This window comes from Rattus norvegicus, chromosome 1, assembly GCF_036323735.1.
Source record: "Rattus norvegicus strain BN/NHsdMcwi chromosome 1, GRCr8, whole genome shotgun sequence".
NCBI classification, from domain to species: domain Eukaryota; kingdom Metazoa; phylum Chordata; class Mammalia; order Rodentia; family Muridae; genus Rattus; species Rattus norvegicus.
In genome coordinates, this window is record NC_086019.1 from 27037898 (window position 1) to 27053728 (window position 15831).

Genomic DNA, 15831 nt, shown 5'->3' on the forward strand with positions numbered 1-15831 from the left:
GCTTGGAAAATTGTTTTCCACCCTTTTCCTCTGAGATAATGTCTGTGTTTGTCACTGAAGTGTGTATTCTGTCTGCAGCAAAATGCTGGGGCTTCTTTACTCATTCAGTCTGTTAGTCCATGTCTTTTATTGGGGAATTGAGTCCATTGATTTGAAGAGATATTAAGGAATAGTGATTCTTGTTTCCTGTTTTTCTGTTGTTAGAGGTGGAATTATGTTTCTGTGTATCTCTTCTTTTGGTTTTGTTGCAAGGAGATTTGTTTCCTGCTTTTTCTAGTGTGCAGTTTCCCTTCTTGTGTTGAAGTTTTCCATCTATTATTCTTTGTAGGGCTGGATTTGTGGAAAGATAGTGTGTAAATTTGGTTTTGTCATGGAATATCTTGGTTTCTCCATCTCAATTAATTGAGAGCTTTGCCCAGGATCTTCTGGCTTTCATAGTCTCTGGTGAGAAAAGTCTGGGGTGATTCTGATAGGCCTGCCTTTATATGTTACTTGACCATTTTTCCTTACCGCTTTTAATATTCTGTCTTTGTTTTGTGTGTTTGTTGTTTTGACTGTTATATGACAGGAGAAATTTCTTTTACAGTCCAATCTATTGGGAGTTCTGTAGGCTTCTTGTATGTTTATGGACATCTCTTTCCTTAGGTTAGGGAAATTTTCTTCTATAATTTTTAAAAGTTATTTCCTTGCCCTTTAAGTTGGAAGTCTTCACTCTCTTCTATACCTTTTATCCTTAGGTTTGATCTTCTCATTGTGTCCTGGATTTCCTGGATGTTTTGGCTTAGGAGCTTTCGGCATTTTATATTATTCTTGACTGTTGGGTCAATGTTTTCTACGGTATCTTCTGCCCTGTGATTCTCTCTTCTATCACTTGTATTTGTTGGAGATGCTTGCATCTATGTCTCCTGATCTCTTTCCTAGGTTTTTCCATCTCCATGGTTGTCCTTCTTTGTGATTGCTTTATTTTTTTTATTTCCATTTTTAAATCCTGGATGGTTTTGTTCAATCCCTTCACCTGTTCGGTTACATTTTCCTGTAATTCTTTAAGGGATTTTGGTGTTTCTTTTTTAAGGGCTTCTACTTGTTTACCCCTGTTGTCCTGTATTTCTTTAAGGGAGTTATTTATGTCCTTTTTAACATCCTCTATCATCATCATGAGGTGTAATTTTAAATCCAAATCTTGCTTTTCTGGTGTGTTTGGATATCCAGTATTTTCTTCAGTGGGAGAACTGGGCTCTGACGATGCCAAGTTGTCCTGGTTTTTGTTGCTTGGGTTCCTGTGCTTGCCTCTTACCATCAGGTTGTCTCTGATGTCAGTAAGCATCTTGCTGTCTCTGACAGTGATTTGACCTCCTGTAAGCCTGTGTTACAGCACACCTGTTGACTTGTCTTCTTTCAGCTGGATCTGGGAATAGACAGCTGCTCCTGGGTTTGTGTATCCTGAAGCCTCCAGGTGGGTCTCTTGGAGCAGAAGGGTTAGTCTTACCTCTGCTCTCAGGTGTTTCAGCACTCCTGTGACTCGACTTCATTTCTGGGTTCAGGCAGAAACTGGAACGTTCCTTCCCCCGACTGCTCCTAGGTTCCTGTATCCAGAGGGCACTAGGCAGGTTCCTCTTGGTCCAGGAATGTGAGCAGAAGTGGAGTCTCCCCTGAGCTGTCAGGATTGTCCACACTTCTGAGAATCCAGCTCTCTCCCCCACAGGATTTGGGTCCAGAGCCTTTCTTATGTTTCTCTGACTGAAATAAACCATTTGACAAAAGCAACTTGGAAAGAAAGAATTTATTTAATCATATACTTCCATGAAACATTACCATCAGAGATGGGGGTCAGGACAGAACCCACGAATGGCAGGAGATTGGAGAAAGAGCTGACAGAGAGGCAAGGGAGGTGCTGCTTACTGGCTTGTTGCCCATGACTTGCTCAGCCTGCTTTCTTACAGTATACCTAGGTCTACCAGTCAAAACAGGGCACTGTCCACAGTGATCTGTGCCTTTCTACATAAATCACCATAGCCTTGACCACAGCCCATTCTGTTGGAGGCATATATTCAGTTGAGGTACCCTCTTCCAAAATGACTCAAGCTTGAGACAAGTTTACATAAAACTGGCCATCACAGGATCTCTGAGGACTAGTTTAGACTTTGATGGCAACTTATTCAAAAAAGCCCTCCAGCTATGCCTTGTTTAGAAGAGGTTGGACCATCCTATAGCATCTAGCCCTATTGTGTTTTGTAGTCTCCCATCTTCTTCAAGCTTATCTAGAGTACATGAGTATGGTATATTCACAGCTTCAGTTCCAGATTGTACATGGAACTGATTTATTAGGCCTTCACAGTTCACCATAACCACTCATTAACTCAAGCTTGCCTTTTTTGTTAAGATTCCAATATTTTCACACATAAGCACTGTTTAGTCTATGAAAATTTAGTTGTTCCTTTAGAGTCCTAGGGAATAGGGGGTGAATGAGTAACTTTTTTCATTAGCCAAAATATAAACTGGTTTTCCTTGACCAAGCTATATTTCTATTTATATTTCCTTCCTAAGTGGAATTGTATTTAAGTCTTTTTGCTCTATATTGCTATAGTTGCAAATTAAACTTGGTGACAAATTTGTAGCAAATATAAGGCCCTGGGTTTGGTCACCAGTACTGGGGTAAAAATGCATACTCCAGAAAAACAGATGAACAAAAAGAAAAGGAAGTGTGGGATGGGAGAGGAAGGAAGAAAGGAAGGAGGAGGGAAGTGAAAGAAAAGAAGTAAGGAAGAAAGGGAGGGATGGTAGGAGGGAGTAAGAGAGGGAGGAAAGAAGGAAGAAAATAAATTAAAAACTAATAAGCATGCTTGATATTACTAAGAATCAGTATAGAAAGAAAACAGTGAGGCTGTACCATTTGCCTGAATATAGACCAGGCAAGTAACCACTCTTTTTTTTTATTTGTATTGAATATTTTTGAATGTAAAATGAAATTGAATTTTATTGACATTTCAAATGTTATACCCCTTTCCAGTTTCCCCTCCACAATCCCCCATCCCCTCTGCACTCCCCTACCCCTATGAAGGTGTTCCCCCATGCTCCCACACACTTGTGTCTTAGTGCCCTAGCACTCCCCTATGTTGGGACAGCAAGCCTACACAGGACCAAGGGGCTCCCCTTCCAGTGATGCCTGATAAGGCAATCCTCGAGCCATTTTCCCCATATGTGTACTCTTTGGTTGGTGGTTTAGTCCCTGGGAGCTTTGGGATGTCTGGTTCTTTGATATTGTTGTTCTTCCTATGAGGTTGCAAACCCCTTCAGCTCTTCCAATCCTTGCCCTAATTTCTTTATTGGGGTCCCCACGCTCAGACCAATGTTGGGCTGCATGTATTTGCATCTGTATTTGTTCTTTTTATACAATTTTATTGTATCCCCTGGGATCTCTGGAAAAGTGAGGAGACCCAATAAATGTATGGACAATAACCACACATGGAAATAATCAAATTTTAAGAGTAATTCTTAGGCCAAGGATTTCTCTTTATTGTCATATGAAACAAATGATGTAGTTGGATAGATATCACCATTTTCATAGAACAAAATAATTTTTTAAATAAAAAATCATATTGTCTAGTGGTTTGAAGAACATGGGAAGGATATAGTACTATCATATCAGACATGAAATAGCTATATGCTGAGCTGATATTCAAGTTCAATGAATATGCAAACCTAGATTTATTTTCTAAATTGGCAGTAACTATGACTATGATATGAGTTACACAAGGGACTCAGTTTTATTTGTCATGTTTCCCAAATGTTATGAAAATTCAGGTTTTGTTTCAATATGTTCCATATTAACATAGCCAAGTCATGCCAATCCATCACTGAGGAGTTAAAAAGTTTTGAAACTAGGGTAATCAAAGTGACTTCTACCCTCTTCTGAATGAATAAATAGAGAAATAAATAAATAAATAAAATAACACTTTATTTTAAAGGTTTATCTCTCTCTTTCTGTCACTAATTTTTATGACAAGACATTAAGTAGTAATTGACTTGTCTACTTTCCCATCTCAATCTCTTTTCATTTTTAATGTTTCTATTATGATTTAAAAGTTTTACAGCTCAGCAGAAAAAGGCTATATTTTTTTTCAAACTTCCCCTCCTGTCATGAGTACTATTGCTAGGAATAAAACATGTTTCACCCTTTCTCTGACCTCTGCACATGGTTATAAATGGATGCAGTAGGCATACGCTAAGATGTATACTGCTCACGGTTTCCATAGTTTATCTGTCACAGCTCTATTTATAAGGGGATTCTTTTAAAATGGGTTACTTCTATATTAAGGTAAAGGTGAAAGGCTCTACATATCTAATTAGAATAAAGGTAAGCTATACATAATATGCAATTTTAAATATAAAGAGAAATGATCTCAGGTAGCTACTCTTCTGCAATGTCAGAATAAGTTGCACGAACTGCTGCTAATTCTTGCAGGACCAAAGATCATGATGCACTAAATCTGCTGTCAGTAGTGAACATGCTGTTAAGCCTCTCTGGGCTGACACAGCACAATGGCACACGGTTCACATTTGTTTCGGTGACGACAAATGTAGGAAGTAATATGATTTCAGTTTCGTCTCCTCAAAGATTACATTAATTATAATTCGTATAATTATATATTATTTCCCCTTTGCCTTTCTCCTTCCTATCTCTCCTCAGTACCTCCCTCCTATTCTTTGTCTTTCTCAAGTATATGTATAGTATCTTTTTATTATACTATTTTTTATTTATATAGACATTGTATAATTCATATTTTATTTATCTGGTTTTCAAAATAAATCAATACAGCCTGCTAAGTCCATACAAAATTACATATATATGTATATGTGTGTGTGTGTGTGTGTGTGTGTGTGTGTGTGTATGCATGAAATTTCCCTTATTTTTAGTGTGTTGGCAAATAAGCTTCTTTTTTTTTTTTATTAACTTGAGTATTTCTTATATACATTTCGAGTGTTATTCCCTTTCCCGGTTTCCGGGCAAACATCCCCCTCCCCCCTCCCCTTCCTTATAGGTGTTCCCCTCCCAACCCTCCCCCCATTGCCACCCTCCCCGCATAGTCTAGTTCACTGGGGGTTCAGTCTTAGCAGGACCCAGGGCTTCCCCTTCCACTGGTGCTCTTACTAGGATATTCATTGCTACCTATGAGGTCAGAGTCCAGGGTCAGTCCATGTATAGTCTTTAGGTAGTGGCTTAGTCCCTGGAAGCTCTGGTTGCTTGGCATTGTTGTACTTTTGGGGTCTCGAGCCTCTTCAAGCTCTTCCAGTTCTTTCTCTGATTCCTTCAACAGGGGACCTATTCTCAGTTCAGTGGTTTGCTGCTGGCATTCGCCTCTGTATTTGCTGTATTCTGGCTGTGTCTCTCAGGAGCGATCTACATCCGGCTCCTGTCGGTCTGCACTTCTTTGCTTCATCCATCTTGTCTAATTGGGTGGCTGTATATGTATGGGCCACATGTGGGGCAGGCTCTGAATGGGTGTTCCTTCAGTCTCTGTTTTAATCTTTGCCTCTCCCTTCCCTGCCAAGGGTATTCTTTTTCCTCATTTAAAGAAGGAGTGAAGCATTCACATTTTGATCATCCGTCTTGAGTTTCGTTTGTTCTAGGGATCTAGGGTAATTCAAGCATTTGGGCTAATAGCCACTTATCAATGAGTGCATACCATGTATGTCTTTCTGTGATTGGGTTAGCTCACTCAGGATGATATTTTCCAGTTCCAACCATTTGCCTACGAATTTCATAAACTCGTTGTTTTTGATAGCTGAGTAATATTCCATTGTGTAGATATACCACATTTTCGGTATCCATTCCTCTGTTGAAGGGCATCTGGGTTCTTTCCAGCTTCCGGCTATTATAAATAAGGCTGCGATGAGCATAGTGGAGCACGTGTCTCTTTTATATGTTGAGGCGTCTTTTGGGTATATGCCCAAGAGAGGTATAGCTGGATCCTCAGGCAGTTCAATGTCCAATTTTCTGAGGAACCTCCAGACTGATTTCCAGAATGGTTTTACCAGTCCGCAATCCCACCAACAAGGGAGGAGTGTTCCTCTTTCTCCACATCCTCGCCAGCATCTGCTGTCACCTGAGTTTTTGATCTTAGCCATTCTCACTGGTGTGAGGTGAAATCTCAGGGTTGTTTTGATTTGCATTTCCCTTATGACTAAAGATGTTGAACATTTCTTTAGGTGTTTCTCAGCCATTCGGCATTCCTCAGCTGTGAATTCTTTGTTTAGCTCTGAACCCCATTTTTTAATGGGGTTATTTGTTTCCCTGCGGTCTAACTTCTTGAGTTCTTTGTATATTTTGGATATAAGGCCTCTATCTGTTGTAGGATTGGTAAAGATCTTTTCCCAATCTGTTGGTTGCCGTTTTGTCCTAACCACAGTGTCCTTTGCCTTACAGAAGCTTTGCAGTTTTATGAGATCCCATTTGTCGATTCTTGATCTTAGAGCATAAGCCATTGGTGTATTGTTCAGGAAATTTTTTCCAGTGCCTATGTGTTCCAGATGCTTCCCTAGTTTTTCTTCTATTAGTTTGAGTGTGTCTGGTTTGATGTGGAGGTCCTTGATCCACTTGAACTTAAGCTTTGTACAGGGTGATAAGCATGGATCGATCTGCATTCTTCTACATGTTGCCCTCCAGTTGAACCAGCACCATTTGCTGAAAATGCTATCTTTTTTCCATTGGATGGTTTTGGCTCCTTTGTCAAAAATCAAGTGACCATAGGTGTGTGGGTTCATTTCTGGGTCTTCAATTCTATTCCATTGGTCTATCTGTCTGTCTCTGTACCAATACCATGCAGTTTTTATCACTATTGCTCTGTAATACTGCTTGAGTTCAGGGATAGTGATTCCCCCTGAAGTCCTTTTATTGTTGAGGATAGGTTTAGCTATCCTGGGTTTTTTGTTATTCCAGATGAATTTGCAAATTGTTCTGTCTAACTCTTTGAAGAATTGGATTGGTATTTTGATGGGGATTGCATTGAATCTGTAGATTGCTTTTGGTAAAATGGCCATTTTTACTATATTAATCCTGCCAATCCATGAGCATGGGAGATCTTTCCATCTTCTGAAGTCTTCTTCAATTTCTTTCCTCAGTATCTTGAAGTTCTTATTGTACAGATCTTTACTTGCTTGGTTAAAGTCACACCGAGGTACTTTATATTATTTGGGTCTATTATGAAGGGTGTCGTTTCCCTAATTTCTTTCTCGGCTTGTTTCTCTTTTGTATAGAGGAAGGCAACTGATTTATTTGAGTTAATTTTATACCCAGCCACTTTGCTGAAGTTGTTTATCAGCTTTAGTAGTTCTCTGGTGGAACTTTTGGGATCACTTAAATATACTATCATGTCATCTGCAAATAGTGATATTTTGACCTCTTCTTTTCCGATCTGTATCCCCTTGATCTCCTTTTGTTGTCTGATTGCTCTGGCTAGAACTTCAAGAACTATATTGAACAAATAGGGAGAGAGTGGGCAGCCTTGTCTAGTCCCTGATTTTAGTGGGATTGCTTCAAGTTTCTCTCCATTTAGTTTAATGTTAGCAACTGGTTTGCTGTATATGGCTTTTACTATGTTTAGGTATGGGCCTTGAATTCCTATTCTTTCCAGGACTTTTATCATGAACGGGTGTTGAATTTTGTCAAATGCTTTCTCAGCATCTAATGAAATGATCATGTGGTTCTGTTCTTTCAGTTTGTTTATATAATGGATCACGTTGATGGTTTTCCGTATATTAAACCATCCCTGCATGCCTGGGATGAAGCCTACTTGATCATGGTGGATGATTGTTTTGATGTGCTCTTGAATTCGGTTTGCCAGAATTTTATTGAGTATTTTTGCGTCGATATTCATAAGGGAAATTGGTCTGAAGTTCTCTTTCTTTGTTGTGTCTTTGTGTGGTTTAGGTATAAAAGTAATTGTGGCTTCGTAGAAGGAATTCGGTAGTGCTCCATCTGTTTCAATTTTGTGGAATAGTTTGGATAATATTGGTATGAGGTCTTCTATGAAGGTTTGATAGAATTCTGCACTAAACCCGTCTGGACCTGGGCTCTTCTTGGTTGGGAGACCTTTAATGACTGCTTCTATTTCCTTAGGAGTTATGGGGTTGTTTAACTGGTTTATCTGTTCCTGATTTAACTTCGATACCTGGTATCTGTCTAGGAAATTGTCCATTTCCTGAAGATTTTCAAATTTTGTTGAATACAGGTTTTTATAGTAAGATCTGATGATTTTTTGAATTTCCTCTGAATCTGTAGTTATGTCTCCCTTTTCATTTCTGATATTGTTAATTTGGACGCACTCTCTGTGTCCTCTCGTTAGTCTGGCTAAGGGTTTATCTATCTTGTTGATTTTCTCAAAGAACCAACTTTTGGTTCTGTTGATTCTTTCTATGGTCCTTTTTGTTTCTACTTGGTTGATTTCAGCTCTGAGTTTGATTATTTCCTGCCTTCTACTCCTCCTGGGTGTATTTGCTTCTTTTTGTTCTAGAGCTTTTAGGTGTGCTGTCAAGCTGCTGACATATGCTCTTTCCTGTTTCTTTCTGCAGGCACTCAGCGCTATGAGTTTTCCTCTTAGCACAGCTTTCATTGTGTCCCATAAGTTTGGGTATGTTGTATCTTCATTTTCATTAAATTCTAAAAAGTTTTTAATTTTTTTCTTTATTTCTTCCTTGACCAGGTTATCATTGAGTAGAGCATTGTTCAATTTCCACGTATATGAGGGCATTCTTCCCTTATTGTTATTGAAGACCAGTTTTAGGCCGTGGTGGTCCGATAGCACGCATGGGATTATTTCTATCTTTCTGTACCTGTTGAGGCCCGTTTTTTGACCAATTATATGGTCAATTTTGGAGAAAGTACCATGAGGAGCTGACAAGAAGGTATATCCTTTTGCTTTAGGAGAGAATGTTCTATAAATATCCGTTAAGTCCATTTGGCTCATGACTTCTCTTAGTCTGTCGACATCACTGTTTAATTTCTGTTTCCATGATCTGTCCATTGATGAGAGTGGTGTGTTGAAATCTCCCACTATTATTGTGTGAGGTGCAATGTGTGTTTTGAGCTTTAGTAAGGTTTCTTTTACGTATGTAGGTGCCCTTGTATTTGGGGCATAGATATTTAGGATTGAGAGTTCATCTTGGTGGATTTTTCCTTTGATGAATATGAAGTGTCCTTCCTTATCTTTTTTGATGACTTTTAGTTGGAAATTGATTTTATTTGATATTAGAATGGCTACTCCAGCTTGCTTCTTCTGACCATTTGCTTGGAAAGTTGTTTTCCAGCCTTTCACTCTGAGGTAGTGTTTGTCTTTGTCTCTGAGGTGTGTTTCCTGTGGGCAGCAGAATGCAGGGTCCTCTTTGCGTATCCAGTTTGTTAATCTATGTCTTTTTATTGGGGAGTTGAGGCCATTGATATTGAGAGATATTAAGGAATAGTGATTATTGCTTCCCTTTATATTCATATTTGGATGTGAGGTTATGTTTGTGTGCTTTCATTCTCTTTGTTTTGTTGCCAAGACGATTCGTTTCTTGCTTCTTCTAGGGTATAGCTTGCCTCCTTATGTTGGGCTTTACCATTTATTATCCTTTGTAGTGCTGGATTTGTAGAAAGATATTGTGTAAATTTGGTTTTGTCATGGAATATCTTGGTTTCTCCATCAATGTTAATTGAGAGTTTTGCAGGATACAGTAACCTGGGCTGGCATTTGTGTTCTCTTAGGGTCTGTATGACATCAGTCCAGGATCTTCTGGCCTTCATAGTTTCTGGCGAGAAGTCTGGTGTGATTCTGATAGTTCTCCCTTTATATGTTACTTGACCTTTTTCCCTTACTGCTTTTAATATTCTTTCTTTATTTTGTGCGTTTGGTGTTTTGACAATTATGTGACGGGAGGTGTTTCTTTTCTGGTCCAATCTATTTGGAGTTCTGTAGGCTTCTTGTATGTCTGTGGGTATCTCTTTTTTTAGGTTAGGGAAGATTTCTTCTATGATTTTGTTGAAGATATTTACTGGTCCTTTGAGCTGGGAGTCTTCACTCTCTTCTATACCTATTATCCTTAGGTTTGATCTTCTCATTGAGTCCTGGATTTCCTGTATGTTTTGGACCAGTAGCTTTTTCCGCTTTACATTATCTTTGACAGTTGAGTCAATGATTTCTATGGAATCTTCTGCTCCTGAGATTCTCACTTCCATCCCTTGTATTCTGTTGGTGAAGCTTGTATCTACAGCTCCTTGTCTCTTCTTTTGGTTTTCTATATCCAGGGTTGTTTCCATGTGTTCTTTCTTGATTGCTTCTATTTCCATTTTTAATTCCTTCAACTGTTTGATTGTGTTTTCCTGGAATTCTTTCAGGGATTTTTGTGTCTCCTCTCTATGGGCTTCTACTTGTTTATTTATGTTTTCCTGGAATTCTTTCAGGGATTTTTGCGATTCTTTCAGGCATTTTTGCGATTCCTCTCTGTAGGCTTCTACTTGTTCTCTAAGGGAGTTCTTCACGTCTTTCTTGAAGTCCTCCAGCATCATGATCAAATATGATTTTGAAACTAGATCTTGCTTTTCTGGTGTGTTTGGATATTCCATGTTTGTTTTGATGGGAGAATTGGGCTCCGATGGTGCCATGTAGTCTTGGTTTCTGTTGCTTGGGTTCCTGCGCTTGCCTCTCGCCATCAGATTATCTCTAGTGTTTCTTTGTTCTGCTATTTCTGACAGTGGCTAGACTGTCCTATAAGCCTGTGTGTCAGGAGTGCTGTAGACCTGTTTTCCTCTCTTTCAGTCAGTTATGGGGACAGAGTGTTCTGCTTTCAGGCGTGTAGTTTTTCCTCGCTACAGGTCTTCAGCTGTTCCTGTGGGCCTGTGTCTTGAGTTCACCAGGCAGCTTTCTTGCAGCAGAAAAGTTGGTCTTACCTGTGGTCCCGGGGCTCAAGTTCACTCGTGGGGTGCTGCCCACGGGCTCTCTGCAGCGGCAGCAACCAGGAAGACCTGTGTCGCCCCTTCCGGGAGCTTCAGTGCACCAGGGTTCCAGATGGTCTTTGGCTTTTTCCTCTGGCGTCCGAGATGTGTGTGCAGAGAGCAGTCTCTTCTGGTTTCCCAGGCTTGTCTGCCTCTCTGAAGGTTTAGCTCTCCCTCCCACGGGATTTGGGTGCAGAGAACTGTTTATCCGGTCTGTTTCCTTCAGGGTCCGGCGGTGTCTCTGGCAGGGGTCCTGCCGCTCCTGGGCCCTCCCCCACGGGAGCCCAGAGGCCTTATACAGTTTCCTCTTGGGCCAGGGATGTGGGCAGGGGTGAGCAGAGTTGGTGGTCTCTTCCGCTCTGCAGCCTCAGGAGTGCCCACCTGACCAGGCGGTTGGGTCTCTCCGGCAAATAAGCTTCTATTTACAACAAATTGAGACATATATATAACCACAATGTATTAAAATGCAGAGAACTAGAGACCATGTGGTGTCCAGTCCCAACCAATATATCTATAACACAATACTAGTACCCAGTGTTCAAAGAAAGCTGCAGAAGAGGGAACAGAAAAAAGATGGTAAAATCCAAAAAATAGGTTATCAACTGTAAGATTATGTCTCCTAGAAATATCAGGGAGGCCAAACCCATTGCATCTCAAAAACATGGCTGTCTCAACAATACCTAAAGAAGAATGGCATCCAACAATCTATTTAATAATTTCTTTACTAGCCTTTAATTTAGTTTGAAATTAACTTGAGTATTTCTTATTTACATTTCATTTGTTATTCCCCTTCCCAGTTTCTGGGCCAACATCCCCCTAACCCCTCCCCTCCCCTTCTATATGGGTGTTCCCCTCCCCTTCCTCCCCCTATTATCGCCCTCCCCCCAACAATCACATTCACTGGGGGTTCAGTCTTGGCAGGACCAAGGGCTTCCCCTTCCACTGGTGCTCTTACTAGGCTATTCATTGCGACATATGCAGTTGGAGCCCAGGGTCAGTCCATGTATAGTCTTTGGGTAGTGGCTTAGTCCCTGGAAGCTCTGGTTGGTTGGCATTGTTGTTCATATGGGGTCTCAACCCCCTTCAAGCTCTTTCTGTCCTTTCTAAGATTCCTTCAATGAGGGTCCTGTTCTCAGTTCAGTGGTTTAATGATGGCATTCACCTATGTATTTACTGTATTTTGGCTGTGTCTCTCAGGAGAGATCTACATTGGAACCGGAAGTTTGAAAATTTAAAAAAAAAGGTCTGTTAAACTTTTACTAGCTTCCTGAATATTATTTTTTCAAAGATTTAAGTATGATATATAGTCTCTCTAAGTCAGATCATTTCTGACAAAATAATATTTTAAATGACTCTTATTTCTAAGTGTGCTTTTTGAAATGACGATTGGAAATATAAATCATTTTGGAAATTATGTACAAAAGTTAGGCTGCAAATATAAGAAAAACATCTTTTCTCTATGTTATCAATGGATAGATACAGTGAGTATAGGAACACTCGGTGTTGCTTGGCTTTCTTGGAAGTATATTGACAGTTTATTTAGTGCGTTTTCTCTGTTCCATTATTTTAAATTTTTCAGCTCTGAAAAAGTACTATAGCTAATTGGTTTCAATTTAATTAATTCACTGAAAAATTTCTTCAGATTGTATGCCAAATGTATATCAAACATTTAAAGTATAACTCAGCAATTAAGAGCGCTATGCCTTGTTAAATTAATTTGTTTCACATATCATTCACAGTGTGTATGGTGTTTCATATGAGAGAGAGAGAGAGAGAGAGAGAGAGAGAGAGAGAGAGAGAGAGAGAGAGAGAATATCTCTATTTTGTTCTGCTGTTGCTCTTATGTCGAAGGTATTTCTCAGATCAGTTTCCCAAAGGAACAGCTGGCTGTCCAGGCAACGCCTGGATGCTCACTTGATAGATATAAAAGATAGACTATTTACAGGATAGCTATGAGAAAGAAAAAAAAGCTTTTCATCTACAAATACTTTGATCCGTGTATTTCTCCATTATTGTTAGTTATAAGCTTTCTCTGATGCTGTATCATCTGGTCAAAACTAGAGCTATAAAATCATTGTCAGCGGTCATATTCCCAGCAACTTGCTTTTGTAAAACTTATATGGAGAGTACCACCTGCAACTGTAAGCAATTTGCAGAGCAAATGAGGATTAGATTCACAAATATTATTAGAAAAAATGTTATAAAAAGAAGAGGAAGCAGTAGTAGCTCTCTCAGTGAGTTGACGCACTCCACAATGAAGATAAAATTTAAGCTATAACTTGAGGGATGCATAGTATTTTTCCAGGCAGGAAAAAGCATCTAGGATGGAGCTTAAAATATGCAGAGACAAGAATGAGCTTGTCACATTTCCCGACCTCAAGTGCTACTGAACAGGGTATATAAATGACAGTAGCAGGATTTTGGACCTTTAGTACAGACTTGGATATTTTATTCTGTAAATCATGCTGCTATGCTTTGACTCCATGAACTTTGCTTCCTGAAGCATGAATAGCCCCCTCATAGAAACAAGATAGATATATTACCTTATCACTCTATTAGCCAACACTGGGATGTAGAATATCATTAAAAAATAGTTTTGGAAACGTCCTTTGAATTTTTAAACCAAATGGTGACATGGTGAGCTATCCAGGCTACGACCAGGCTGTAGAAAACAAGAAACATTCATAAATGGGAAGAAAGGCTGCTGTGAAAAGTAAACCATGAGACCTGTAACATTGCAAAGGAAGCTGATGGGCTGGTTGGGTCATTGGTTACAGGCAAGGCCTAGGGCTGGAAGGGACTAAACAGGGTTGATTCACAGTGATTTCTTAAATATTACAAAGGAAAAATATCAAACAGGTTTTATGGTTTGGGTTTGTATAAACAGATGGTAAAAAAATGTTGTCTTACTGTATTGGACAATAAATGGCAACTAAAAATTCGGTATGGAGATGGTACATCATTTTAGGAGTTTAAAATTTCTATTGGCAATTACCTGAAAGTGTCAAACAAGCAGGAATATTCAGAAATCTGTGACCAAGGCAGGTATTTCTGGGCATAGGAATAAATTTGTTGCATCATCGATATTTAGGCAGAGAATCATGCATGCTAAATAATATTTTAATAATGTAGTTGAGCATTTTTCTGTGGTGGACTTGAAAAATGGGTGAAGACAATGTAATAAAGTAAAGCATGATATATATATATATATACATATATATGTATATATGTAAAAGAAGAGTATATAAAGTAAAAAAGGATATATAGAGACCTTGTGAAAAACCTAACTGGGAAGAAAATAACATACAGCATTATTGAGCAAGAGAAAAAGAACTGTATATGTAATGTCATGGAAACTGGGCATCCTGTTTCTTAGGTGGAAGGAAATGGGCAAACATACTAGAACAGCTACAGGGAGAAATACACCTCCTTGGCACTAGATGAAGCTGGAATTGTGTTCAATTCGTATGTGATGAATAAGCTTAGTTAATAAAATGCCAGAAACTAAACGGAGAGAAGCAAAAATACTATAAACCAATGAATATAAGGATATAGCAATAGAGAAGAAACAGTATAATCATCCAAGTATTCACTGTGAGAGAATGGAAAAATGGAAGCCTTCCCTAAAAGGTGTAGAAAGGATGCTTAAAATGATTTCTGTTGTTTTCAGCTCAAAATTATTCTGGTTGAATATAGAAATAAACCGATTAACATAAATGGGTTCATAAGTGTCATAAATGGAATGAGCTTTTAGCATAACCGTGCTAGCCTCAGGAATTTATTCAGTAGAAATGTGACAGCAGCTTATGCGATATTCTGAGCAAGGATGATGAAGGACTGATGGAGGGTCTGATTTTCAAAATGTAGGGAGTGACATTGAAGGGAAACTAGGAAGGTTTATGGTCAAGACTTAGTGATCTGCTGGAGCAAGTGAGTTTGAGTATTGTTGTTGCTGATTTTAAGTTTTAATGAACCTGAAGTGTTTCTGTTAAATGTAAAGATCCCCTTCTTTGGAGAGAAGTTTGCCCAGGAAATAAATAAATTCTATCTTACCAAAGAAACACACTGAAAGAAGAGACGAGTTGTTTTAATGAGAGTGACCCTCAAGGTGCAGGAGATAATCTAAAAGTACAGTTGACATTCAATTAAGGCTTCATACTTCATTTTCTACCCACTCCCCTCTCTCTTATTTATTGCAGCATTATTCTACCTATGTGAAGATGCATTACACACACACACACACGCACACACGCACGCACGCATGCATGCACACACACACGCACGCATGCATGCACACACACACACGCACATGCATATGATCAAATGGTATTGTAGGGAGGAATACATTAATCTTTTACCATCTAAAGAAATTAAACAAGACCTTTACTCTTCCTTTATAAACTAAATGCTTTAGAAGTTGTGAGCCCAAGTAGTGTTTTAATCCAAGTAAGCAACAGATTATAGAAAACAACATCTGCTTAGACTCAGCACTTACATTTATAACCAAAGCATCCTGTCCTTGAAATTTGCTTACTTGTACAAATAACATACGTATGGGATCACTCCAGTGCCCTGCTATGATGCTCATAATCATGTTCCTCAACTCTCAACTAGCATTATGGAAAATTTTAAGTACAGACCATCAAACTGTCCACACTCTCTCCTTACTTGCTATTACTGTTGGCAGATCAGGACCTGAGTCCTTTAACAGCCACTACTCAGAGAACTATAGCTCTTCTGCTGTGTGAGAGCAGCATATATTCCTATATAAAAAAGCTAAGTAATACTGAACCACAGTATAATTGGTACTTTGATCTAAACAAACCTGCTTGACTTGGGAAGTATATCTACAGTGACTTCCACTT

At 39.1% G+C, this 15831-nt stretch overlaps 1 protein-coding gene across 5 annotated transcripts in view; it reads left to right on the forward strand.

Moving 5' to 3' along the window:
* The window catches only part of Nkain2 (sodium/potassium transporting ATPase interacting 2), a 1207754-nt gene that overhangs the window by 549517 nt on the left and 642406 nt on the right, over positions 1–15831 (forward strand). The gene's annotated exons all lie outside the window — the stretch shown is intronic.